Below are 4,313 nucleotides of genomic sequence, written 5' to 3'. Positions count from 1 at the left end.
TGGTTGGGCGTTTAACGCCCAAAAAGGGTGCATTTTGGGCGTTAAACGCCAGAATGGATACCATTCTGGGCGTTTAACGCCAGGATGGTGCTAGGGGGAAGATTTTGTTTTCAAATCAATTTTTTTTCAAGTTTTCAAAGTTTTTCAAAATCAAATCTTTTTCAAATCATATCTTTTCAATCAAATGTTTTCAAAATTAATTTCTTTTCTTTTTCAAAGATACTTACTAACAATTAATGATTTGATTGAACATTTTTTGCCTTTTCTGTTGAGGAAGGTTTTATGTTTGAATCATATCTTTTCTTGTTAGGCAAGTTATTTATTTTCAAATCAAATCTTTTTAAAATTGTTTTCAAATCATATCTTCTCAATCACATCTTTTTAAAACCAATCATATCTTCTCAACCACATCTTTGTCAAAATAGTTTTCAATCAATTTTTTTTTTAATTTCAAAATCTTTTTCAAAAATCACTTTACTTCTTTCCCACTTTTGTTTTCGAAAATCAATTAGTATTTTTCAAAAATGTTTTCAAAATATTTTAATTAATTTTCGAAAAATTACTTCCCTCCTTCTCACATCCTTCTATTTATGGAGTACCACTCCTTCTTAATGCACAATTCGAACCTTATCTAAGTAAAGTTCGAATTCTTCTTCTCCTTCTTCTTTCTATTTCTCTTTTCCTCTAACACCTTAAGGAATCTCTATACTGTGACATAGAGGATTCCACATCTTCTTGTTCTCTTCTCTTTCATATGAGCAGGAGCAGAGACAAAGGCATTCTTGTTGAAGCTGACCCTGAACCCGAAAGGACCTTGAAGAGAAAGCTAAGAGAAGCCAAAGCACAACTCTCTTTAGAGGACCTGACCGAATTCTTCAAAGAAGAAGAAGACATGGCAGCCGAAAACAACAATAATGCAAACAATGCAAGGAAGGTGCTGGGTGACTTTACTGCACCTACTCCTGATTTTTATGGGAGAAGCATCTCTATCCCTACCATTGGAGCAAACAACTTTGAGCTTAAGCCTCAATTAGTTTCTCTAATGCAACAGAATTGCAAGTTCCATGGACTTCCAATGGAAGATCCTCATCAGTTCTTAGCTGAATTCTTGCAAATCTGTGACACAGTCAAGACTAATGGGGTAGACCCTGAGGTCTATAGACTGATGCTATTCCCTTTTGCTGTAAGAGACAGAGCTAGGATATGGTTGGACTCTCAACCTAAAGAAAGCCTGGACTCTTGGGAAAAGCTAGTCAATGCCTTCTTGGCAAAGTTCTTTCCACCTCAAAGATGGAGCAAGCTTAGAGTGGAAGTCCAAACTTTCAGACAGAAGGATGGAGAATCCCTCTATGAAGCTTGGGAAAGATACAAACAATTAATCAGAAAATGTCCTTCTGACATGCTTTCTGAATGGAGCATCATAGGTATTTTCTATGATGGTCTCTCTGAACTATCCAAGATGTCTTTGGATAGCTCTGCTGGAGGATCTCTTCATCTGAAGAAGACGCCTACAGAGGCTCAAGAGCTCATTGAAATGGTTGCAAATAACCAATTCATGTACACTTCTGAAAGGAATCCTGTGAACAATGGGACAAGTCAGAAGAAAGGAGTTCTTGAGATTGATGCTCTGAATGCCATATTGGCTCAGAACAAGATATTGACTCAACAAGTCAATTTGATTTCTCAAAGTCTGTCTGGAATGCAAAATGCACCAAGCAGTACTAAGGAGGCTTCATCTGAGGAAGAAGTTTATGATCCTGAGAACCCTTCAATGGAAGAGGTGAATTACCTAGGAGAACCCTATGGAAACACCTATAATTCTTCATGGAGAAATCACCCAAATCTCTCATGGAAGAATCAAGAGAGACCTCAACAAGGTTTCAATAATAATAGTGGAAGAAACAGGTTTAACAATGGCAAACCTTTTCCATCATCTTCTCAGCAACAGACAGAGAATTCTAAGCAGAACCCCTCTGACTTAGCAACCATGGTCTCTGATCTAATCAAAACCACTCAAAGTTTCATGACTGAAACAAGGTCTTCCATTAGGAATTTGGAAGGACAAGTGGGACAGCTGAGCAAGAAAGTTACTAAACTCCCTCCAAGTACTCTTCCAAGCAACACAGAAGAAAATCCAAAAGGAGAGTGCAAAGCCATCAATATGGCCGAATTTGGAGAGGAAAGGGAGGAAGTGAACGCCACTGAGGAAGACCTCAATGGGCGTGCACTAGCCTCCAATGAGTTCCCCAATGAGGAACCATGGGAATCTGAGGCTCAAAATGAGACCATAGAGATTCCATTGGACCTACTTCTGCCTTTCATGAGCTCTGATGAGTATTCTTCCTCTGAAGAGGATGAGTATGTCACGGAAGAGCAAGTTGCTAAATACCTTGGAGCAATCATGAAGCTAAATGACAAGTTATTTGGAAATGAGACTTGGGAGGATGAACCTCCTTTGCTCACCAAAGAACTGGATGACTTGTCTAGGCAGAAATTACCTCAAAAGAGACAAGATCCTGGGAAGTTTTCCATACCTTGTACCATAGGCACCATGACCTTCAAGAAAGCTCTGTGTGACTTAGGGTCAAGTGTAAACCTCATGCCTCTCTCAGTAATGGAGAAGCTAAGGATCTTTGAGGTACAAGCTGCAAAAATCTCACTAGAGATGGCAGACAACTCAAGAAAACAAGCTTATGGACTTGTAGAGAATGTTTTGGTTAAGATTGAAGACCATTACATCCCTACTGATTTCATAGTCCTAGAGACTGGGAAGTGCATAGATGAAACCATCATCCTTGGCAGACCCTTCCTAGCCACAGCAAAGGCTGTGATTGATGTTGATGGAGGTGAACTGATCATTCAAGTGAACGGAGAATCCTTTGTGTTTATGGCTCAAGGATATCCCTCTGTCACCATAGAGATGAAGCATGAAGAGCTTCTCTCAAATCAGAGTCAAGAAGAGCCCCCACAGTCAAACTCTAAGTTTGGTGTTGGGAGGCCACAACCAAACTCTAAGTTTGGTGTTGAACCCCCACATTGAAACTCTAAAGTTTGGTGTTGGGAGGTTCCAACATTGCTCTGAGTATCTGTGAGGCTCCATGAGAGCCCTCTGTCAAGCTACTGACATTAAAGAAGCGCTTGTTGGGAGGCAACCCAATGATTATAATTTATATAGTTTCTTTTGTTATTTTATGTTTTTTGTAGGTTGATGATCATAAGAAGTCACAAAATCCATTAAAAAAAGCAAAAACAAAATGAAAAACAGGAAGAAAAACAGCACACCCTGGAGGAAGATGTTGCTGGCGTTCAAACGCCAGTAAACCTAGCAGTTGGGCGTTTAACGCCCAGTCTGGCACCATTCTGGGCGTTTAACGCCAGAAAGGGGCACCAGACTGGCGTTAAACGCCAGAAAAGGGTAAGAACCTGGCGTTAAACGCCAGGAATGGGCATCAGCCCGGCGTTTAACGCCAGAAATGCCTCAAAACATGATTTTGAGCAACATTTGGTGCAGGGATGACTTTTCCTTGACACCACAGGATCTGTGGACCCCACAGGACCCCACCACCACTCTCTCTCTTCTTCCCCCATTCACCAATCACCTCAACACCTCTTCCCCAAAAACCCTTCACCTATCAAGTCCCATCTTTCTCTTCACCACTCATATCCATCCTTCATAAAACCCCACCAACCTCACCCTTCAAATTCAAACCACTTTCCCTCCCAAACCTACCCATAATGGCCGAACCTCATCTCCCCTCTCTCCTATATAAACCCTTCTTAACCCCTTCATTTTCACACAACCAAAACACCAATTCTCCCCCTCCTTGGCCGAATACACCACCATCTCCCTCTTCCTCATTTCTTCTTCATCTACTCTCTCCTCTCTTCTTTTGCTCGAGGACGAGCAAACATTTTAAGTTTGGTGTGGTAAAAGCGTTGCTTTTTCGTTTTTCCATAACCATTATGGCATCCAAGGCCAGAGAAACCTCTAGAAAGAGGAAAGGGAAGGCAAAAGCTTCCACCTCCGAGTCATGGGAGATGGATAGGTTCATCTCAAGGGTGCATCAAGACCACTTTTATGAAGTTGTGGCCTTGAAGAAGGTGATCCCCGAGGTCCCCTTTTCACTCAAAAAGGGTGAATATCCGGAGATCCGCCATGAGATCCAAAGAAGAGGTTGGGAAGTACTTACCAACCCCATTCAACAAGTTGGAATCTTGATGGTTCAAGAGTTCTATGCCAATGCATGGATCACCAAGAGCCATGATCAAAGTATGAACCCGGATCCAAAGAATTATCTTACTATGGTTCGGGG

At 41.2% G+C, this 4,313-nt stretch overlaps 1 non-coding gene across 1 annotated transcript; it reads right to left on the bottom strand.

Moving 5' to 3' along the window:
• Positions 1-1,297: 1,297 nt before the first annotated feature.
• Positions 1,298-1,405, bottom strand: LOC130977967 (small nucleolar RNA R71). Its single transcript, XR_009085634.1, has one exon. It is a non-coding gene; the product is annotated as a small nucleolar RNA R71 (small nucleolar RNA).
• Positions 1,406-4,313: the final 2,908 nt, after the last annotated feature.

Source organism: Arachis stenosperma, chromosome 4, assembly GCF_014773155.1.
Source record: "Arachis stenosperma cultivar V10309 chromosome 4, arast.V10309.gnm1.PFL2, whole genome shotgun sequence".
In the NCBI taxonomy this organism is placed as follows: Eukaryota; Viridiplantae; Streptophyta; class Magnoliopsida; order Fabales; family Fabaceae; genus Arachis; species Arachis stenosperma.
This window is presented reverse-complemented; position numbering and strand designations above follow the sequence as displayed.